This window comes from Notechis scutatus, chromosome 10 (genome assembly GCF_049901735.1).
Source record: "Notechis scutatus isolate UNSWTSFEM ecotype Mainland chromosome 10, rNotScu1.2, whole genome shotgun sequence".
Lineage (NCBI taxonomy): Eukaryota > Metazoa > Chordata > Lepidosauria > Squamata > Elapidae > Notechis > Notechis scutatus.
In genome coordinates, this window is record NC_142018.1 from 8,413,999 (window position 1) to 8,438,723 (window position 24,725).

At 38.6% G+C, this 24,725-nt stretch overlaps 2 protein-coding genes across 4 annotated transcripts in view; one reads left to right on the top strand and one right to left on the bottom strand.

Moving 5' to 3' along the window:
* TENM1 (teneurin transmembrane protein 1) overlaps positions 1-24,725 on the top strand; it is a 441,878-nt gene that overhangs the window by 61,798 nt on the left and 355,355 nt on the right. The window lies entirely within an intron of this gene.
* The window catches only part of CYSLTR1 (cysteinyl leukotriene receptor 1), a 650,975-nt gene that overhangs the window by 58,292 nt on the left and 567,958 nt on the right, over positions 1-24,725 (bottom strand). The window lies entirely within an intron of this gene.

Here is a 24,725-nt window from a genome sequence, read left to right on the forward strand (position 1 = left end):
TCTTAAATATGGCTAACCCGACATTATATTTGTCTGTGAAACATGGCTCAATGCATCTCTCCCGACTCCATTACCACAGTAAGAGACTATCATGTTTACCGATCAGATCGTGAAAATCGTCGGGAGGTGGTGTTGCTATATTCTATAAAAAATCCTTACATCTAAAAAATATCCAAGTTACCCAGGAGCTTGCCCTTCCTGAAACCATCATCTGTGAACTATCCTTAAATATCACAATTCGATTCTTACTATGTTACAGAGCACCTGATTATGACATCGAACATGTAAACAAGCTAAATACACTACTAACATGGGCTACATCCTGCCCATACCCTTTTATCTTTCTTGGAGATTTCAATCTACCTCATATTGACTGGACCCTAAATAATTGTACAACTGAAATCATACACACAACCTTCTTCAATGCTATTACAAATCTAGGTCTTGAACAACTAGTAACCAACAACACTAGACTGAACAACTGCCTCGATCTCATCTTCTGCAATAGTTTGAATTTAATTTACCGAATACAAACCAAAGAACCCTTTTCAGTAGTGATCACAATATGATTGACTTTTGCCTCAACATACGTCCACACAAAAATCACCACAACAATGTCATCCCTAGTTGTAACTTCAAAAAGGCAACTATGATCTTATAGATAACGATCTCTCATCCTCGATTGGCAATCTCTATTCACTGGATGCAATACTGTTGAAGACCATTACAACATATTTTTACTTGAAGTCAAAAGAGTCATCAAACTATATGTTCCAACAACAACTCCAAAAACAAAACAAAAAAGCAGATTACCCATATCAATAAGGAAACTTCAATCCAAAAAGAGATCACTCTGGCGAAAAAACAAATCTGGTCACGTTGCTAATTTCAAAAACCGATATAAAAATTTATGCCACCAGATAAAGACCGAATGCACCAATTACCACATTAAACAAGAGGAAAACCTTCTAAGCACCAATTCCACCGTGCTTTTTACAATTTTGTAAACAACAAACTAAAAGACTCAAGGTCCATCCCTCCCTTGATAGGACCTGATGGTAAAGACTGCAGCGACGACACCATTAAAGCCAACATCTTTAACACATTCTTCGGCTCAGTGTTTGTAAACAGTAATGGATCATGCCCAATGTTTCCTAGCCGTACCACAGACAACAATAATGATCTAATACATATCGATTTTACAGTAGACAACGTTGAAAAGCACTACGCAACCTAAAACCATCTCTATCTATTGGACCGGATGGAATATGTGCCTACTTCTTAAGAAAACTATCCGCTGCCATAGCCAAACCTCTAAGCATAATCTTTGAAAGATCTTTCAGAACCAGCTCCTTGCCCAACCTATGGTTACAAGCCACAGTCATTCCCATCTTCAAAAAGGGAGACCCAAGCCTAGTTGAAAATTACAGACCAATCTCCTTATGCTGCGTCACCTGTAAAGTCATGGAATCAATTATTAACCAATCCATCATCCTCCATTTAGAGACAAACAACCTACTCTCCAATAAACAATTTGGTTTCAGAAAAAAACTATCCTGTAATCTGCAACTCTTACACTGCAAAAACATATGGACTACTCAACTCGACCAGGGCAAAGCAATAGAGCGCAATCTACATAGACTTCTGCAAAGCCTTTGATTCAGTGGTACACGACAAACTACTCCTAAAAATAAAATCTTATGGTATCTCTGGACAACTGAATAACTGGATAGAAGCATTCCTGTCAAACAGACAACAAATGGTCAAAATTGGGAGCGCCCTATCAAATCCAGTACCTGTCAATAGTGGTGTTCCCCAAGGCAGTGTTCTAGGACCAACTCTCTTCATAATCTACATAAGCGACCTTTGTGATCATATCAAGAGCAATTGCGTTCTCTTCGCTGATGATGTAAAGCTGTTCAATACCACAGACAATACTACTACCCTTCAAAAGATCTAGACTATGTATCTGAATGGTCTAACATATGGCAACTCCAAATCTCAACAAATAAATGCTCTGTCTTACATATTGGTAAAAAAATCAGAAAATAAAATACAAGCTGAATAGTCAAGATCTTGTTGATGACCCAAGCTCTGTAAAGGACCTGGGAATACTCACCTCTAATGATCTAAGTGCTAGAGCTCACTGCAACTACATAGCCAAAAAGGCATTAAGAGTTGTTAACCTAATCCTACGTTGCTTTTTCTCTGGTAATATCTCACTACTAACCAGAGCATACAAAACATTTGCTAGACCAATACTCGAATACAGTTCATCAGTCTGGAATCCTTATCACGTATGTGATATTAACACAATTGAGAAAGTCCAGAAGTATTTCACAAGAAGAGTTCTCCACTCTTCTACCGTTATAGAATACCTTACGCCACCAGACTCGAAATTCTAAAACTAGAAAACCTCGAATTCGCATGCGTCTTCGGTCCGACTTAAGCATGGTATATAAAATCATACATTGCAATGTCCTACCTGTCAATGAATACTTCAGCTTTAACCATAACAACACAAGAGCACACAACAGATACAAACTCAAAGTAAACCGCACCAAACTTGATTGCAGGAAATACGACTTCAGCAATAGAGTGGTCAATGTCTGGAATACTCTACCCGACTCTGTAGTCTCTTCCCCAAACCCCAAAAACTTTAACCTTAGACTGTCTACTATTGACCTCACCCCTTTTCTAAGAGGTCTGTAGGGGCGTGCATAAAGCGCACCAACGTGCCTACCGTCCCTGTCCTATTGTTTCTCTTATTCTTTTATTTTTCTTATATGTACCCATTTCATATATTCACAACTATGTATACACTTGTACTTATTATCTTGTAAACAATTGACAAATCAAATAAATAAATAAAAATATAAACGTAATAGAAACTGGCAGGAAGATGATAAAAAAAAAAAAAATTATGTCCAGGATGTGAGGGGTCTGTAGATATTTTCACAGCCCTCTTTTTGACTTGTGTAATATACAGGTGCTCAATGGAAGGCAGGTGGGTAGCCATTGTTTTTCTGCAGTCCTAGTTACTCTCTGAAGTCTGTGTCTGTCTTGTTGTGTTGCACAACCAAACCAGACAGTTATAGAGGTGCAGATGACAGACTCAATAATTCCTCTGTAGAACCTGTATCAGCAGCTCCTTGGGCAGTTTGAGTTTTCTGAATTGGCGCAGAAAGAACATTCTTTGTTGTGCTTTTTTGATGACATTTTTGATGTTAGGTGTCCATTTTAAGTCTAGAGATATGATAGAAACTAGAAACTTGAAGATCTCTACTGTACCGTGCTGTATTGTACTGTACCATGCTGGATAAATGGCTGTCTAGTCTTTTTTTGAAAACCTCCAGCAATGTATCACCCACAACTCTGAGAGGGAAGCCCTGGCATTGATTAATTGTTCCCACTGACAGGAAATTTCTCCTTAGTTCCAACTTGGATCTCTCTTTAATGAGCTTCCACTTCTTACTTCTTGTCCTGGGCTCAGGTGCTATGGAGAATAAGTCAACCTTCTCCTCTCTGTGAGAGCCTCTCAAGTATTGGAAGATTGCTATAATGTTCCCTCCATTCCTTCTCTTTGATAAACTAGACATACCTAGTTCCCTTAAACAATCATCATATAGTTTAGTCTCCAGACCTATGGTCACTTGGACTGAATTGCCGTTTATGAGATATGGTGCTGGCCTCTCTGAAGGCTCATAGATATCAGTCTTTATGGTGATTATAATGGCTTTCCAAAATTTTAAAGTAGGATTTCCCCCCAAGCTTTGTCTGAAGATCCAGAGGACCTTCTCAGTGGAAATAAAGAGTTCTGCTGCTGAACTGTGACAGTACATGGCCAATTTTGGCTGTGCAAACCACGGCAGTTAGTACTTCATTTTTATGTCTCACTTGAGATCTGGATTTAAATATCTGTTTGAAGCCAACAGTAGTGGTTGAGTTGGATAGAGTTAATCATCTGAACATTCTTAGTATGACCTTGGCATTTCAGGATTCAGGTTGTCTCTAGTGGATGTGGCAAACTGTTTTGAATGAGTAGGACTTCCAGTATGTATTGTATCCTTCAACTAATTGCTTGCCAATGTGAGTGCATTTCACTATTGTGTCCGTTCACAGACTTTCCTGTGTCTTATCTTTCCTTGAGAGCCCGGGGTCCGGATCCGCCCATGGGGTGCTTAGATGTGGCCCACGAGGCTGCCCTGGAAAAGGCAAAGAGCCCTGCAGTGTCTCTGCCAGTGAAAACAGAGCTTGGGAGGAGCCCTCCCAAGCTCCGTTTTTAGTGGCAGAGGGTTGCAGGAGTCTGTCAGAGCTGAAAACTGAGCTCGGGAGCCCGTTTTGCTGGCAGAACACTTGGGCTGCCACAGGCGCCCCCAACATGAGTGATGTTGAGCTGGCCATACCCACCCTGGCCATGCCCCCTCAATGTCAAACACAACCCTGATGTGGCCCTCAATGAAATTGAATTTGATACCCCTGTCTTAAAGGAAAGAACAGCTAGGGTGAAGCTGGGTATGTGTTTTGAATGCCAAATTTCCATGTTGCTACCTTACATTTCTAAGCAGGGTTGGTTGTGGAAAAGGAAAGAGATAAGCTCTGCATGAGCTGTTAGACAATCACAGATATTCAGTGGCAGATGTTTTGATAAGTAATGTGGTACCAAGTAGTTTCCTGTGGTCTAATGATGCCTTAGCCATTGATATGGAAGTATAGCTTTTACATTTGGTTTATATGTGAAGACCCATTCACAGATATAATCTGGAAATTAGCTGTATGATCACCAACACTGATGCAAGTAGAATCCTGGGGACCATTAAATAATCAATATATTATAGCCTTGTATGTGCTTTCAGAAGAGTGTTTTCAGAAGAGCAGTTAGAAGCTATTTTCCTTCTGCTTCTGTTTTTTTTCTGTTCAGATCTGTTATTTGGTCTGAAAGCATTCAAAGAAAACTGTTACTGTAAGGGAGTAACTTTTAAAATATCTGGTGCATGGAATCTCTTTTTTAATTTGAAACCTTCTCAGCCGTAATATTTCACTTTGAGTATAATAATGTTTACCACAAAAGACACCCCCACCAGGAATTGTACATAAGTTTGTATAAAATGGGCCCAATTTTAAAAACATGGTACGTGTGGAATAATCATCACAGACGGCTCATAAATCAGCTTTATTGCTTATTGCATGTCATGTAACTGTACTACTAAAATGAAAATCCCAGCTCCAAGTTACTGAGGATGGCTAATTTAGGTAAATTGCAAAATCTTTCATAGGGATGTAATTGGTAAACCCCTCTCTACGAGGCCAGTGTGGATAAAAATATGTGATTTTTAAACAATAATAAAGAGTTTGTTTTATATGCTAAACTTGTTAAAGCAACACTCTTTTTATTCACAAACAATGCAGGGAAATCGAGCAGTGGCTGCTGTAAGAACAGCACAGTTTCAAGGTTGGGAGAGTTTCAGTATTATTGAAACAGCGTCAGAATACTCCCTGCATTGTCTGCCCCATTTCAAACGTGGAGCAACTGTTTTAGGCTCAATGTCGGGTTTTTAAAATGTAAAATATATCAAAATACTTAGCACAATCCAAAGAAAGAGCAATTCAGAATGATGGGAGCTCTCCAGGGTCCTGAAAAGGTTACTTGCTCTTAATGGTTGACACACACATTTTAAGACTCCTGCTATTTTTCCTTCTTCCATCTTGAAGCCAGAACTGATTTGGACTGCTTTTGCATGAAGGGTTACCCTCTCCAAAGTAGAATTTATAATGACAGGCCTTAAAAAACCCCACAGAGATTCTATTTTTAATCTATTACACAGTTTTTGGTTCCTTGTGCCTGAGATCAATCTTGCCAGACTAAAGCACAGTAAAGCCAAACTAAAGCACACACTACATAACTACTAGATAAATAGCCAGACTAAAGCAACACTACATAAGTACTAGATAAATACTGAGAAGTTTTAGGGAGGATCTCTTTTCAGCCACTTCTCCCCATAAATGACTTAAGGCTAGTCAGTTGTTCTACTCCTCCTTAACCCAGTATCCAGATTCTGCCACAAAATACATGTTGACTTTATGTTGTCATTTTTCAAGGTCATTATATTATTCTTAAAGGCATCTTTGTTCCAAGGGGGTTATAAGATTCCTTTCTTTCTCTTCCCCAGTTCATTCTTGCAACAATCTTATGAAAGAGGTCAGGCTGAAAAGTGGTCCAAGGCATCAAGTAACCTTCATGGCAGAGTTTGAGTGTGAATTTTGGCCTCTGTTCTGAGATGTCTTCCTGGGGATAAAGTAGGAAATTAAGTAATTATGCCAAAGTACTGTTTTTATAGTTATGATCCAGTGACTTTGAAATTAGTGCTCAAAGAGACTGCATGCAGTCATGAAATGCCCTCCCATCTATTGCTAGTGTGTGACTCTCCATTTATGAAACAGTTTATGAGGGTGAGAGAGGATTTGATTAACTGTAATCTGAAACACAACTTCTGGCCTCTTTTAATTTTGGAAGTATGTAAGCCATCTGTTGTTTTGAAGCAAAGAGATTTAGTAATCAACTATAGCAATAAGAAGGAACTTAAGAAAGGGAATTAATTAAGAAACTTGGTTGGACTTTAGCATCTCCCAGCCATAGTCATGCCATCCAAATAATAACGTAGGACAATTGGTTTCAAAATAATTTTTAATTTAATTAATTATTTTAATTTAACTGTCCCTTTGAATGGAATCTTTAACTTATGGGAAGGAAATTAGGTCTGCAAGCTTTTTGTTTTTTTACATCTGGAAGTTTTCACAGTCTTTCTTTGCAAAATATGCCTTTCTTTTCTTATTATTGTTTGGGAAACACATATCCATATATATAGATTTAAAATATATTTTGAGACTTAGCAGTTTTGCTCAACCAAGCTGTATTAAGAAAGTATATTAACTATGACTCAGCTGTTAAAATAAAAATTGGTTAGGTATTATTAATTTGTGTAGGTGTATCTTCTATTTTTTGAGGCTTATGCTCAGAAAAGTTACTGGTTACATTTTGTGTCTTTTTTATTTTTCTACTTGAGTTGCTGACCTTTTATGTGTTTAGGATTTACTATCTGGGAGTTCCTAAAAGTTATATCACAGTGCCAAAGCCAATAGAGGCCTGCAAGTTTTCAAAGGTTACTATAAGCCATCCATTTGAAGTATCTTCTCTAAGAAAATTATTAAGTATAACATTATTGAACAAATTCACTTTTACTGTATCTGTAAGCAAAGCGATAATAACTTCCTTACATTTTAGGTTCGTGAAGGGTAGGTGTTTTTTTGCAGGGAAACAAGCATTGGTGGCATATACATCCATTATGGTATTCCATCTTTTTATTATTAAAAAAAAATCAAGAGAGAGAAAAGAGAAGATTGTGACATGAGCTTCCATTAAAACTACAGTATGTAGACAAAGCCAGCTCATCACAGATAGCCAATGTAGGGGAAATGGCTGTAAGTGTCAGACCTGCCAACACTTAAACCTCTAAATAGAAATGATTCCTAGCTCCGTTTATTGAGAAAGGTATAATTTTATTAGCAGTCGAGTGTGTTGCAGTAATGCATAGCTAGAACTGCCAAAATCCCTACGTTCAATTTTTCCTCCCTTAACTGCCTCCCATCGCTGACCCCACCCCCCAATGACCAATCAGGTTCAAGAAAGATGTTTACAGAACAGACACTTCAAGCATAGGTTGGCATGAAGCTGCCTTCTTCTCCCAGCTGGGCGACCTTGAGGCAGCGTCTTGGGGAGATACAGCAGTTACTTTTGCTTTCCCCCAAGTATCCCCCCCTCCTATCCACTCTCCCCAGAGTCCATGGCAAACTGTCACCACATGGTAGTGAAGCACACAAAAAAGGATAAGGTGGCAACTGGCAGTGAGTCTCCAAGGAGTATCAGTTGACTTTCTTTGATTCTGATCTCTGTCTCAACATTCCCATTGTTGCCTTTTATTGTCAGGCAGTCTTATCAAAATTCCCAATTCATGCACAATTAAAAATTTTAAAAAAGTACCTAGCCTTTTAGAGCTAATGTGGTAGGAATGTTGCTGTGAAATTCTGGGGCCAGACTTGGTAGAGATATCTAAAGTTAAAACAACGTGTCTTGGGCTTAGTCCTCCCAGTAGAGATCCTGTGACGTTTTGGGATCAAGTGGTGGAGATATCTTTAATATTCCTTGTATCAGGAATGATGGCGACATCTCTAGAGTGGCACAAGGGATAGGTTTCTAAGTGCTTATATAGGTTTATTGTTGTAACCATAAGTGATAACAATGTGACATATAAATATAATAAAACAATATAATGAAGAGAAGAGAAGAGAAGAGAAGGAATGGGTGTAACGGAACGTAACAGAACAAAATAGAAAAAATGGAATGGAATGGAGTAGAACAGAATAGTACAGAACAGAATAGGGAAAAAAAAGGAATGGATTGGAGTGAAATGGAATGGAATGGAACAGAACAATAGAAAAATAGGAATGGAATGCAACAGTACATACAGAACAGAATAGAAAAAAAGTTCTAGATACAAAGAGGTCAAAATAAGATAAGGGCAGAGCTACAATTAAGTAAAAATATTTGTCAATTTAAATTATGACAAAGCAAAATAAGCAACTAGGTTGCTAAGTTATAAATATAAATAGGAGGGATTTAAAACTGAGACTATGAAAAGACATAACATGTCATCAATCCCTCCTAATCATGTTTCTCACTAATTATTACTCTGCTGTGATGGGGGTGTTTAGCTATTCAACAATTTTGGCCTATCATATGTCAGAGAGGGAAAAAAACCCATCATTATTCTGAATAGGCTTCATTGCCACTGTTTTAAAACCATCAAAGATAGAATGGTTGGCAATGAATACATGTCATTTGCTCCATTTGAAAGACTTAAAACAATGCCCCTTCCTCCATTTTATATCCCACAAATAGGACAGTTGGATGAAAAGCAGTGGAATATTTCAACTCAATCCAGCTTGGGTTTTTCATAACCAAGGAAGACTAATTTGCATTAATAATAGAGGTAATTTATAAAAGGTATCCAGGGAGAGCAATTTGTGCTCTGGTATAAATTTATGGAAGGGTTGAAACTTGCAAATTCACCTCTGGCCACAATGCAGGGAGGTAGGTTTACACTATAAAACTGAATCAAGCCATGCATTTGCAATGAAGAGAGAGAAGTAAAAGGTAGGAAAGGTAATTTGCAAGCTAATTTATATGCTCGAAAATAAATTTCATCATACTCTGAGGATAACAAACCTGCTTTCCCTATGAATGTAATTACTGAAGCTGAGCCAAGCGGAGTTTAAGCAGAATTCATTTCTGTGTTGAGCGCTGTCATTGATGATTACTGAAAATACTATAAGCTCCCTACTATTTGAGTAAACCTATTAATGACCTTTTTGAAAACTAGCAATGACTTTTATTATCAGAGCATTTCTGCCATACTTTCCAGTGCAATGAGTTTGTTCTTGACTTCAATGAGATTTCATTTGAATGGATTATTTAGCTGTGCAGACATATTTAATGCCCAACCATCCTTCTGTCTGTTATATGTTCAGCTTCAATTTGTACAATATGTTAGAAAGAAATGGCAGCAGATTTTCTTGGGGGTGGGGGGCGTGGGGGAGACTAGAAACATAAACCCGTCCCATATGCACCTATTAAGGTATTTATAATGAAGATAAATGACCCTGGCTTTCCATGTCCAAGTAGTCCTTGACTTACAATTGAACCCAAAATTTCTGTTGCTAAGTGAGAGTTGATTTTTGCCTGATTTTACAACTTTTCTTGCCCAATTGTTAAATGAATCACTGCAGTTAAGTTAGTAACATGGTTGTTTAAGTGAATCTGGCTTCCTCATCGACTTTGCTTGTCAGATTGCAAAAGATGATAACATGACCCCAGAATATTGCAACTGTTATAAATACGAGTCAGTTAGCTAGCATCTTAATTTTGATCCCATCACCACGGGATACTTCAAGTGGTTGTAAGTGTGAAAATGGTCATAAATCACTTTTTTCAATGGTGGTGTAACTTTGAATGGTCAATAAATGAACTGTTGTTGTTGAGGACTACCTGTATTCCTAATTTACAAGATCCTTCCAGGTAGTCCAGAACTATAGGAAATCTATTTCCAGTTGAGGTTGCATTGAAGATGAAAGAATGACTAGCCTTGATAGGTATTCTAGTCATAAAGTCTAGCATGGAATTTGGAAATATATAGTGATAAATATTATTGTAGACTTTGGCTGTCATTAAGAGAAATATCTTACCAAGGGACCTTCATCCTTGAAGCTGGCTTCTATACCAGTTCAATTATAGGCGCCCTCCATTTCTATTTCCCCAATACTAGCAGAATTACTCTCACAATAAGATATTTCTGTTAGCTACAGACTGCTTTATCAACATTTTTTTAAATTTAAGAGCGGTTGGCTATTTTTCCCTTTTGACAAAGATACTTTTTTGTCTTTACAATTCTAATGCTCTAGAATTGAGCAATTACTTTTCTCCCATCTAGCCCCTCTTATATTTATTGCTGTACCTGGCATTACTAAAATAAAAGCATTCAATTGCAAACTTTTCCAGGCATACATTTAATACCGTTCTTGTTAGGGCCCAAGACAGATGGGACTAAAATTTGCCATTTATTATATCAAGGTCAGGACGGTAGGGCTTGGATGGTCCTACAATGCTTCTAGGAAGCTTCTAGGAAGCTTTGAAAGATCCCTCAAATTAAATGTGATTTATTTTCACTTTTAAAAAAATGAAATAGCTTCTTGAGTATTCTCAATGAAGTCTCATAAAATGTAAGAATGGAATGGAATGGAATTACACAAATAGTAGAGTACAGTAGAGTAGAACAGAACAGAACAGAACAGAACAGAGAGTTGGAAGGGACCTCAGACATACCCTACACCACTTCAGACAAATGGTTATCTAATCTCTTAAAAACTTCCAGTGATGGAGCATTCACAACTTCTGGAAGCAAGCATTTCCATAGAATAGAATGGAATGGAATGGAATGGACTAGGAATAGCAATAGCAATAGGATAACTGGAAGTGACTTTGGAGGTCTTCTAGTCCAACCCCCTGCTTAGGCAGGAAACCCTATACCATTTCAGACAAATGGTTATTCAGTTTCTTCTTAAAAACTTCCAGTGTTGGAGCATTCACAACTTCTGGAGGCAAGCTGTTCCACTGATTAATTGTTCTGTCAGGAAATTTCTTCTTAGTTCTAGGTTGCTTCTCTCCTTGGTTAGTTTCCATCCTTTGCTTCTTGTCCTGCGTTCAGATGCTTTGGAGAATAGCCAATAGCCTTGAGGTATTGTGAAATTTGAACCATTGTAGTGATTATAAATGTTTTCCAGGGCTGATAGTGGTGGTGTTGTGCCTGAATTGATGTTATTATGTATATTTCCATTTGTTTTGATTGGGAAGAGTGCTTTTCTAATAACTAACATTCAGTTATAAGTCCAGAACCCATCTTTGTTTAACATAAATTATGGTTAGCTTGAAAAACGTCAAGGGTGTACTGTGGTCAAGACCTGGATTCTAACTTGTTTCAGATGTAATGCTTGCTGTTACATACCTGCTACAGTTTATTTTAAAAAAGTAATGGCTAGTAGAAAAAATAAGAGGGTCTTTTTAAATAATCGAACAATAATACATAATTTCATAATTGTAATAATATTTGTTGTAACGGAAGTTGGAAGTTCTTTCTATTCCTTTTTCTTCTTTCTTTTTGCACTTGCTTCTTCCTTGTTCCTTTCTTTACTGCTTTTACTCTTCCTTAGTTTGCATTAGTTTTTATGCTCTTTGTAAAAAAAGATTAATAACATACTGTTTATACATATGTGCGTGTGTATCTGTGTGTGAAAATAATAGGTGTGTCGTATATAAGAGTAGAGATCTGCCTACAACTGCTGCTTGGCATAGCAATGTATGTGGACACCTCAGGAATCAGCATATGGTCTACTAACCAACTTCAGTGGTTATGCTGCTTCCAAACCTTTTTTGGCCATTATTGTCTGGAATTTGAGGCAGTTGTCCTCCTTATCTTTTATTAATGAATCCCATTATACTTGCTAAGACCTACAGTTAGTCCTTGACTTAAGACCACTCGTTCAGCAACTGTTTAACGTTTGGAGTTCCAGATGTCACAGCATTGCCAGGGTTTATTGCTATCAGCATGCTCAGTGCCCTGTTTGTGATTATGACATTGCAGTGAGCCACTGTCACAGGATCTCAATTTCCCACATTCCCTGCTAGTTTTCCCCAAGCAAAATCACTGGGGAAGCCAACAGGAAATCAGAAGTCATAATCATGTGAGGTCCTTGCTTAACAGCCCACACATGATGCCATGTTACAACCATATATCTTAGCCCTGGCAGTGTTGATCCCGATTGCTGGTATAATCTGAGGACTACTTAACACTTCTACACAAAGTACATGTTAGAGAAGCCTTGCAAATCACAATATTCCGTTCTCTTTTGTGGCAATATGTTCCATTTACTTTGTACAGATTTTTTTCACGTATATGCCCCTTGACTGTTCAGCTAGTTTTGTCTGTTTCAGTGTAAGTCTTGAATTTATTTTTCTCTGATACTAATAGGTAATTATCTTCAGAATTAAATGTTGTAAATTCTGCATTTTTCATCCTTAATGCTTCTCTTAATTTATATAATCCCAAGAGGAACAACAATCCCTGACTGTCACTTTTCAGAATAAATCCCTGTTCTGCCTCCTTATACACAGACATTATTCTGTGGAAGATTTTAACTGAGAGAAATCTGTTATGTGCAGTTTGCGATTTGATCATCAGATAAATTAGATTACTTGTTCCTTATCTTCTTATGCCAGATTGCAATAATGTTGAGAGATCCTGACAGATAGATGTTTCTTTTTTCTATTGTTCTGTGATAAGATTAAAGGTTTTTGTATTCAGAAGATCTTCCTTTCTGCATTACAATCTTCTTAGAAATAATTGTTCATGTTTTTGTTTAGAATTAACGTATTTAAAGAGCTCGACTCACCAGCATGAAATTAGTGATCAAGAATTATTGAAATAACTAAACTCTATTAAAAGACAATGTAGTCTCAAAGCAAGCATCTTTGCAAACAGTTTGTATTACCTGAGAACTGGGTCTATGTGTAGGCATGTTTTAATGCTAATTTCTCTTCTAATAGGCCCAATTAAAAAAATAGTGCAGAGAGAGCAAAATAAACCTGAATCAGTACTCAGCACGACTACTTACGCATAATAGTATCTGATAATATCTGATAATATTCGGTGGGTGATAATGGTTTATTTACCAGGTTTTAACATTCAAGGTTGAGGAAGGTTAGGCTGCCAGAGAGACTGCAAAAGAAAAAAAAAAGTGATGGGTAATGAAGAAAGAAGTTTCCACGCATCAGTTCTTTAAAGGGGCATTTTATCACCATGTTGAATGAAAACGTGTCATCGAGGGAGTAGAATAATATCTGATCACAATTCCCTCCCCTCAGTTAAGTGGGTTGGGTCCTGTTCGTCTGTTCTTCTGCTTCCCAGTGGACAGAGAAATGCTCCTGTAGCTAGAAATTATTTCACATTGGTGAAGTTTTCATAAGCAAGCTAGGGTAATAACCAGTCAAGAAGTGCGGTTGGGTTAACGCACTGGACCAGAAATTAGAAGACTGTGAATTCTAATCTCGGTTTAGGCATGAAAGCTCAATGGAGACATTAAGCCAATCACTAGGAGACAATAAATTCTAGAAGCGCCTTAGACATGAAAGCTAGGTGGATGATATTGAGTCAGTCACTAGGAGGCAGTGAGTTCTAGTCCTGCCTTAGACATGAAAGCCAGCTGGGTGTCTTTAGGCAAGTCACTTTCTTTCAGCCCAGCCTACCTCACGGGATTGTTATTGTGGGGAAAATAGGAAGGAAGGAAGGAAGGAGTATTCTGTTTGTTCACCTCCTTGAGTTATTTATGTATAAATTATAAAAGGATCATAAATAAATAAATGCATACAAATAAATAAAGTGTTTCTGCAGTGGAACACAGAATATTCACAACGATCTCACCAGTGGTCTGAAGCTTTCAGAGCTTCCATTAAATGTCACAGAAAGGCCTCAGCGGGGAACCATTCCTGGGGGAGGGTCTTTTCCAGAATCTGTCAACTGCTCTTAAAAGAACAGTTGGAAAACTTATTGTGGCCTTTAATTCTTTTCTTTTTTTTTAAATCACCCCACTTCTTTGCCCATATATCTGGTGGAGGATTTTTGAAAGACCATTTGTGTGCCCAGCATTATTTCTGCTGCTAGCAGATGGTGGGGCTGCTGACAGAAGATGGTGGAGTCCGAGGCGCAGCCGAGTGGCAGCTGATCCTAAGGGAGTTGAGCTCTGCTGTCACATCTTTCCATCTGTGGTAGCTTTGAACTCTCTGTGAAAGAGGAGTGGGAAAACTCTCTTCCACAGAAGTTTTGAAAAGCACAATGTATCATGATGTGTGGCTGGGTTATCAGCCTACTTATCAGGTGGGGGGGGGGAAAGAGATATTTCAAAGGAGAAACAGCTTTCCCCTCTCAGATCCATGACAGTTCTCACCAGATGTTGCATCTCATTATCTAAAATAATGAGATTCTGCCCTAGAAGAAAAGTTACAGAAAGGGGGCTCCAGTTAACTGATGGCTCTGATAAGCAAAGCTGAGGTAACAAAGGTGGATCCTATTGGAAACCTCTAGAAGCTTCCAGAAATTTGCTCTTTGTAGTTTTTTGTTTGCAAGCAAGCCTGCCCAAATATTACGAATCCTTCCTTTCAAATAGGATTGGTCAATTGCTGGTATTATATTAAATGTAAAATCTTAAATAGACTGAGGATAAGAATATTGTCACTTGGAAGTCTAGAGCTCTGAATGAATGACAGCTGTTAACTGCAGAACATATCAAGGTTCCCTCTGGGTAATTTTGACTTCAACTCCTGTCAGCCCCAACCAACACGGCCAAGGGACGGTTGAAAAGTAGTAGTCCAAAATAATAGAAGGATAATAAGTTTTATTGGCATAATTGGAAAAGACCCTGATTGTGGGGAAGATTGAAGGCAAAAGAAGACGAGGACAGCAGAGGATGAGATGGTTAGATAGTGTCATTGATGCAATGAATATGAATTTGGGCAAACTCTGGAGACTGTGGTGGACAGGGTGGGCTGGTGTGCTATGGTTCATGGGATTGAAAAGAGTCAGATACAATTTAGCAACTGAACAACAATAAAAAACATTATAACCTTGGTAGAGGTGGGTAACCCTTTGGGTTGAGTGCGTATATAAAATGGATAATATGGAATAATCTTACCTAACCACAAAATGGCTGCTGTGGTGAGCACAGCCATTTTATTAAAAAATAAGATGTAGCTGAAGATGAAGTAATGAGATTGTCTTCCAGCTTTTTACCCCTTTATTTCTACCATTCCTCCATTCGGTTTTCTTATAGGCATGCATTAGATTGCAGGCCCAAATCCTATGGTTGTTTAAGAATCCTCAGCACGGGTGTCAAACTGGTGGCCACTGCCGCCCAGCTCCATGAAGAGAAAAAAACACGTCATGATACGTCACATGATGACAAAGTGACATGGCAAGTTTGACACCCATTGCCTTAGAGGAACTCAACATGGCCCAGAGATTCCTGAAACAGTGATATCAGCCTTATTTCACAGCTTTCCACTTGACATATGTAATTAAATAATATCATTAAAAAAATCAAAATAGATCAGGCAAAAGTGTAATGGGCCCAGAGAAGGATCTTTGAATTTAGAGCCTTCATGTGTTTTGCCCATCATAATGGCAAGACCATAAAGATTGGCTTGGCTATTATTCCCTCTACATATGGGTGTTTAATTTCCTATGTTTTGTACATTTTTGTGTTTAAATGCATGCTCTGAAATATTCGACTTACATTGTGAATTCTTCTTTTGACTTCAAACTTCTTTAGCTGTCATTGCTACCTGGACATGAATGGGCAGGGGATTTATTTGCAAGGGGTGTAGGAAGATTTTGTCACCTTGGGGATAACTAAAAAAAAAATCTAAAGTTAAACAAATCAATCTCTATTTCTCTTCCTTTTATATTTTTAATGGGCTACTTTTGTGGAAGAGCAAGACAATCTATTAGAAAAAAAATTAAGCTGGGCTTTCACGTATTTCCAGCCCAATCAAGAATATTCCTTATGTTCTGTTTGAAAATATATCAGTTTTAAATGCGCCTTTGAATCTTGTATTTGGAAGAGGATTTTTTAGAAAGTCAATTAGCAGAGTAATTTTATATATGAGTAGTTAGTATTAACTAAGCCTCATCAAATAGGACCTACTGCCAGATGAGTGCAGTAGAGAATGAAAGGTTTAGTCAGGCCCTTTACATGTTATAAAACTGGCCTTTCATTTCAATGAAATCAAAACAATCTTCATTTCCTGTCTTAAAAAATAATATGTTTCACTTACCTCTGGTGGCATCTGAAAATTTATTTTTATTTATGTCAGATACAGCCAAGATTCTGTGTTTTGTTTTGTGGCCACACTAAGTTTTCTAAACAAATTAGAAGTAGCCACGTGAAGGATAATATATAAGAAATGTGAACAGCTCAAATATCACCAGCCTTGTATTTTTATTTTATTTTATGTTTCCAGCCTTGTGTTTTGTATTTCTCTAGCTTATGAGGTTTCCAGACTTAGCTTCAATCCTGCTTGAAAAATCTGGCTGGTCTAGTTGTTAAACAGATGATATATCATTACTTTAAGTTGAAGTCATTCTAGGTCAGTTCTTTGCGGATAAGTTTACAGATTACTGTCAGTCAACAACAGCCGAAATAGTCCTTGTGGAAATAAATATATATATAAAAAGAGGTTCATTGTAACATCCAGGGGATATTGATCTGGAGCCATCAGCAGGTTGGTTTTACAATAGTGGCAGGTTAAAATAAACGTTTGGTGATGAGTGAAAAAAGGAAATGATTTTGTGATGCAGGAAACAAAGATTTGGTGGGATGGATTGACGGCTAAGCTTCTGATTTCAAAAGGCAGCCTTGCAATTGATCTATTGCTTTAGAATGGGGATTGATGTTGATATGACACTTCCCCTTAGTTACAAAACAGATTGTATTCCTCATCTCCCATGTTGGCATATTGGGAGCTGATCTGGCAGTTCAGGGGGGGGATCCTGGCATAGGTGATCATCGGAACAGCGGATTGTCGGGAGGAGAAAAAAAAAGAAGTACTGTAAAGAGTGACTGGGCAGGGGAGGGGAGGGCGGAGAGGGGCGGGGCCAGCCAGGGGCATGATTTGCCGGTCCTCTGAACTGCACAGCATCATAACAACTGGTTCTACTGAACCAGTTCAAACCAGTAGAATCCCACCCATGCTTCATGTGATCTTGATTCTACTGCAGGGGTTGGAGATCCCTACAGTAGAACATAGCCAGAACTGAAGTTCACGTGCCAAAATCTCTAGGTTTAATTCCCACCACCACCACCTTTGAGCCCAATCCCACTGCTGCTCTCCCCTTGTCCAATCATATTCAAATGAATTGTTTTGGGGACAGTATCTTTAATTGCGGGCTGGCCGGTAGGCAGCTGCATGCTGTCTGGCCTTGAAACTGGGTCTCCAGAAGGTATGGTGTGCAGTAATTTTCCCCCCCTCTCCCATCCAACACCCACCTCCCCAGAGTTCGTGGCAAACTGGCAACCGAGATGGCTGTTCTGACACATGGCATAGTTCCATTAAGGATTAACCTTTTCTTTGAGCAATTCAAAATCTATGGCAATTGAACAGCATTTTCAGGGGTTATTTTTGGGGTGGGTGGGTTTGTGGATTAGTCACTCAGATTGTGAACATTTAATGTTTTACTTAAATAGCAATGTGTTTTGTTAATAGTCCTCAACTTATAACAGTTCATTTAGTGACCACTTCAAGTTACAATGGCACTGAAAAAAATGTGACTTATGACTCTTTTTCGCACGACCATTCCCATGATCAAAATTCATGTTTGGCAACTGGTTCATACTTATGACCGTTGTTCTGTCCCAAAGTCATGTGATCCCTTCTTGTGACCTTCTGACAAGCAAAGTCAATGGGGAAGCCAGATTCACTTAACAAACTGGTTACTAACTTATCAACTGCAACATTTCCCTTAACAAATGTCTCACTGAACAACAGAAATTTGGGCTCAATTGTGTCGTAAGTTGAGGATTAACCTACCTTATCACTTTTAAATAAGTGCACTATTATTAGCCTTTTGGATTTCTTCTTTCTTTCTTTTTAAAGAATCACTAGTACGGTGAGGAGAGCTGGGTATTTTGTCCTTGAGCAGAACGGGGATGATTTATTGGACTTTAAATGCAGGATATTATTTGCTTCTTCCCATTTGACCTTGTGTCTCTGATGAGCAGCAGAAAATTGTAATGCATTATTTTTAGCCCAAATGAGACTCGGGCAAGACAGGAAGTGTTAGATATGTAACCAGCCTTGGGTGGCGTAGACCAACGAGTTCTGCTAAAGGTTCTGAACATGAGCAAGAATACGTGTTAATAGATTTAAGGTGAAATGAGTTGTCACTGTGTTTCTTTTGCAAAGTTTACGGCTTTGATTTCTCACAGACTGGATTCCTTGTTTGCCTGAACAAAACCAAGTTTTGGGTTTTCCGGTGGCGAAATGCAGAGAGGACTGTTGTAATGAAATATTTGAATTAAGAAGCCCTGGGAATTCTAAAGCATTAGTAATTGCTATGAACTTTGATTTTTGGATTCATGAGTCCCATACTAATGAGGAACAGATTAATTATCCTCTCTTAAAGGGCATGGCTGTTGTATTTTCTGAAGTGAAGCTTTCTATACCACGTCGCTTGGCTTGTTATGCTAATTCACTGTTGGGAGAATTATATTTTACCTCAGAAAATGGGAGGTGAAATGCAATAGGACATCAAATTCCATCTCTAGAGATACCTATGAATCCACAGTAAAAGTAATCTTTTTTCAACTCATATAAAAAAACAAAACCTGTCTGGCATCTGTTGTATATAAACCAGGGGATGGCATATTTATCACCAGTTACATATTTTTGTTCTCCCTCAGTCTGGCATCAAGATTGTTCAGGTAGCCGTAGCTACAATCCAGGATGGAAATGGGTGAAATCTTAAGATTTTATTATTCTCTTTATTAATTTGTAGCCCACCTAACTTCCCAGTTGATTCGAGGTGGCTTACAACCAGCAACCAATATTTATATATTAAAATATATTCAAAATGCAATTCACCCGAAGAACGAAGTATTCAAAACAAGCAACAGGAACATGGAATAATAGACTTGGAAGTTTCTAGTCCGACCCCCTGCTCAAGCAGGAGACTATACCAGTGATGGCTAACCTTTTCAGCACCGAGTGCCCAAAGCGCGCATGTGCAACCCACCAAAATGCAATATGTAAGCGTCCCCCATGCATGCCCCCTGCCCCCGCACATACCCCCTGCACTCCCTGTGCATGCCCCCCACGCATGCGTTCCCCCACTTGCGCCCCAACCCTCGGCATGCACGACAGAGATCCTAAGACCAGCTGGCCAGCAGGAGATGCACAGCAGAGCTGAGCTGGGGTTGACGGCTTGTGTGCCCACAGAGAGGGCTATGTGGGCCACCTCTGGCACATGTGCCATAGGTTCGCCCTATACCTTTCCAGACAAATGGTTGCCCAAGTCTCTTTTTGAATGCCTCCAGTGAGGGACCCACAACTTCTGAAGGCAAACTATTCCATTGGTTGGTTGCTCCCACCATTAGGAATTTCCTCCTTGATTTATTTATTTATTAAGGAGATTTACATTGTCGCTTATTTGCATATGGCGACTCAAGGCAGCTTACAAGAATATAAAAACATCGTATAAAAAAACCAATAAAACATAAATGAGAGAATCATGTAATAAATTAATAAAATCATACAATAAAATAACCCCCTCACCCCAGCGACATACCAGCCATTTGATGGGCTCCATCCCGTTCTGGGTTCCCCAGGCCCACTGGCAGAACTAGGTCTTCAGTGACTTCCAGAAGAACGTTATAGTGGGCGCCATTCTAATCTCTATAGGAATGATGTTCCAGAGAGAGGGAGCCACCACGGAGAAGGCCCTTCTTCCGGACCCCACCAGGTGTATCTCCCTAGGGCAGGCGTCTTCAAACTTGACAGCTTTAAGACTTGTGGACTTCAACTCCCAGAATTCCTCCTCCAGTCATGTTAGCTCAGGAATTCTGAGGGGGAGAAGAACATTTCAGAGGGCAGAAATTATCTTACAGTAGGCACACTTCCTGGGTCCTGCAAGATAGATTTCCTTAACTGATGGGACCCATCCTGCTGGACTGAATTAAATGGGCAGAGATGAAGAGGGACGTAGTCCATCTGCTATGCCATGGAGAGCTTTATGGGTGATAACCAGCAACTTGAACTGAACCAGAAGCCAAATGGTAACCAGTGCAGCTTAGAAAGCAGTAGGGTTATGAACCCATTACAGCACCTCTATCACTGTTGCGTTCTGGTCCATTGTGGCTTCCAGATGGCTTTCAAGAGCAACCCCCAAGTCAAGGACATTACAGTAATCCAACTGTGAGGTGACTAGGACATGAGTAAATATCTGAAGGACCTCTCAATCAGAAAAGGGCACAAATGGGCACCAAATTTACCTGTGCAAAGTTAATTATTTGCATTATCAGCCGCAGCAATCACCATCAAGCTAGAAACTAGGAGACTGTGACTGTCCTTCCTTATGCTCAAAGCTAGCTGAGTGACCTTGGGCCAGACATTTTCTCTCAGTCCTTGGAAGGAAGCCACTTCTGAGGAACCTGGCCAAGAAAACTGCAAGGACTTGTCCAGTCAATCTTTGAGAATCAAACTTTCTTTATGTATGTATGTATGTATGTATGTATGTATGTATGTATGTATGTATGTATGTATGTATGTTAATTGCTTACAAGATAATAGTTATAAGTAAAAACATAGTTATGAATACATGGATACACATAAGAAAAATTAAAAAATAAATGAAACAATAGGACAGGGACAGTAGGCACGTTGGTACGCTTATGCACGCACCCTAGAGACCTCTTAGGAAAGGGGTGAGGTCAATAGTAGACAGTCTAAGATTAAAGTTTTTGGGGTTTGGGGGAAGAAACAGAGTCAGGTAGTGTATTCCAGACATTGACCACTCTGTTGCTGAAGTCGTATTTCCTGCAATCAAGTTTGGTGCGATTAACCTTGAGTTTGGATCTATTGTTTGCTCTTGTATTGTTATGGTTGAAGCTGAAGTATTCGTGAAAGGTAGGACATTGCAATGTATGATTTTATATACTTAGATCGGACCGAAGGTGGTGTAGTTCTAGGCTTTCTAGGTGTAGAATTTCGAGTCTGGTGACATCAGGTATTCTGCAACGAGTAGAGGAGTGGAGAACTCTTCTTGTGAAATATTTCTGGACTTTCTTAACTGTGTTAATATCAGATATGCAATGTGGGTTCCAGACTGATGAGGTGTAATTGATTAACTGATTTCGAGTATTGGTCGAGCAAATGTTTTGTATGCTCTAGTTATTAGTGTAATATTACCAGAGAAAAAGCTACGTAGGATTAGGTTAACAACTCTTACCACCTTTTTGACTATGTAGTTACAGTGGGCTCTAGCACTTAGATCATTAGAGATGAGTACTCCAAGATCCTTGACAGAGTTTGGATCATCAACAAGGTCTTGACTATTCAGCCTGTATTTTATTTTCTGATTTTTTTTGCCAATATGTAGGACAGAGCATTTATTTGTTGAGATTTGAAGTTGCCTCTTGTTTGACCATTCTGATACATAGTCAAGGTCTTTTTGAAGGATAGCAGTATTGTCTGTGGTGTTGAATAGCTTTAAATCATCAACGAAGAGAACGCAGTTGCTCTTGATATGATCACAGAGGTCATTTATGTAGAGTATGAAAAGAGTTGGTCCTAGAACACTGCCTTGGGGACACCACTGTTGACAGGTATAGAATTTGATAGGACGCTCCCAATTTTGACGATTTGTTGTCTGTTTGACAGGAATGCTTCTATCCAGTTATGCAAGTATCCAGAGATACCGTAAGATTTTAGTTTTAGGAGTAGTTTGTCGTGTACCACTGAATCAAAGGCTTTACAGAAGTCTATGTAGATTGCATCTATTGCTTTGCCCTGATCAAGTTGTATAGTCCATATGTTTTTGCAGTGTAAGAGTTGCAGATTACATGATAGTTTTTTCCTGAAACCAAATTGTTTATTAGAGAGTAGGTTGTTTCTAAGTGGAGGATAATGGATTGGTTAATAATTGATTCCATGACTTTACAGGTGACGCAGCATAAAGAGATTGGTCTGTAATTTTCAACTAGGCTGGGGTCTCCTTTTTGAAGATGGGGATGACCGTGGCTTGTGACCATAGTTTTGGCAAGGAGCTGGTCCTGAAAGATTTTTCAAAGATTATGCTTAGAGGTTCGGCTATGGCAGCGGATAGCTTTTTAAAGAAGTAGGCACATATTCCATCCGGTCCAATAGATAGAGATGGTTTTAGATTGCGTAGTGCTTTTTCAACATTATCTTCTGTAAAATTGATATGTATTAGATCATTGTAGTTGTCTGTGGTTCGACTAGGAAATACTGGGCATGATCCATTGCTGTTTACAAATACTGAGCCAAAGAATGTGTTAAAGAGGTTGGCTTTAATAGTGTCGTCATTGCAGTCTTTACCATTAGGTCCTGTCAGAGGTGGGATGGACCTTGAGTCTTTTAGTTTGTTGTTTACAAAATTGTTGGTGAGTAGAAGGTTTTCTTCTTGTTTAATGTGATAATTGGTGCATTTAGTCTTTATCTGGTGGCATAAATTTTTGTATCGGCTTTTGAAGTTGGCAACGTGACCAGATCTGTTTTTCCGCCAAAGTGATTTCTTTTTGGTTTGAAGCTTCCTTATTGTTATGGGTAGTTTGTTTTTTCTGGTTTTGGGAGTTGTTATTGGTACATATAGTTTGATGACTCTTTTGACTTCAAGTAAAAATATGTTGTGATGGTCTTCTACAGTATTGCATCCAGAGAACAGAATTTGCCAATCAAGGGATGAGAGATCATTGTTTATAAGATCATAGTTGCCTTTTTTGAAGTTATAATTGGGGATTCTGTCGTTGTGATTATTTTTGTGTGGACGTATGTTGAGACAAAAGTCAATCATGTTGTGGTCACTGTTGGAAAAGGGTTCTTTAATTTGTATTCCATAAATTGAATTCAAACTATTGCAGAAGATGAGATCGAGGCAGTTGTTAAGTCTAGTGTTGTTGGTTACTAGTTGTTCTAGTCCCAGATTTGTTACTGCATTGTAGAATGTTGCATGTGTGGGTTCAGTTGTACATTCATTAAGGGTCCAGTTAATATGAGGTAGATTAAAGTCACCAAGAAAGATAAAAGCGTGTGGGCAGATTTCTGCCCATGTTAGTAGTGTATTTAGCTTGTTCGATGTCATAATCAGGGGCTCTGTAACATAGTAAGAACCGAAATGTGATATTTAAGGACAGTTCACAGACGATGGCTGCAGGAAGAGCAAGCTCCTGGGTAACTTGGATGTTTTTTAGATGTAGGGACTTTTTACAGAATATAGCAACACCACCTCCTCTACGGATTTCATGATCTGATCAGTAAACATGATAGTCTATTTCTGTGGTAATGGAGTCAGGGAGAGATGCATTGAGCCATGTTTCACAGACAAATATAATGTCGAATTTAGCCGTATTTAGTAAGAGCTAAAAACTTTATTTATTTATTTATTTGTTTGTTTGTTTATTTATTTAGTGAGAGCTAGAAACTAGGAGACTGTGAGTTCTAGTCCTTCCTTATGCTCAAAGCTAGCTGAGTGACCTTGGCCAGACATTTTCTCTCGGTCCTAGGAAGGAAACCACTTCTGAGGAACCTGGCCAAGAAAAATGCAAGGACCTGTCCAGTCAGCCTTTGAGAATCAAACATAATTGAATGGAAAAAAACAAAAAAAAAAACCTCAGCCCAGCTCGTCTCCCAGAGTTCTTGTTGAGTAGAAAAACAAGCCATTGTGAATTTCAGAAGAAAAGGTGAGGTATAAACTCAGCAAGTAATTAAACCTCACCCTATTGAAAGATTAGTGCCTTTTCGAAAGTGGTAACCCAGAAATAAAGTGCAGTTGTCTCTCTAATTGTATCAGATGTCTTAATTTGCATGTCTGCATAAATATTTCTGTGCCTTCTCCCACACATTTTCCACCAAAGCTTACTTAGTTGTTTTGCATTTTTAATTCTTGCCATCCCCAAAGATTCATTTAATTGACCAGCTTTGAAGATAAGCCTACAGGAACTAATAAAGTATGTCTCCATAAAATATATTGATTTGCAATGCATTAATATTATCTTGATTTATATTTGATAAATATTTTGATAGATATTTTGATAAATATGGTCAAATTAAGCATTCTTGGGTCAGAGAAAAGCGAAAGGGGGAGGTTGAAGTCTCCTATTTTATTCTGTTTCAAAGGAGCTGTTAATTTTTCCTTCTCACCACAGAAGGAAAGGAAGTCACACACAGAAAAATCAAAATGATGCTTGAAATGGAAAATGTGTGTTTTGACTTGGAAGTAATTGCCACAGTGAGCAGAATGGAAATGTCATTGTCCATAAAGAAGGTGATATAT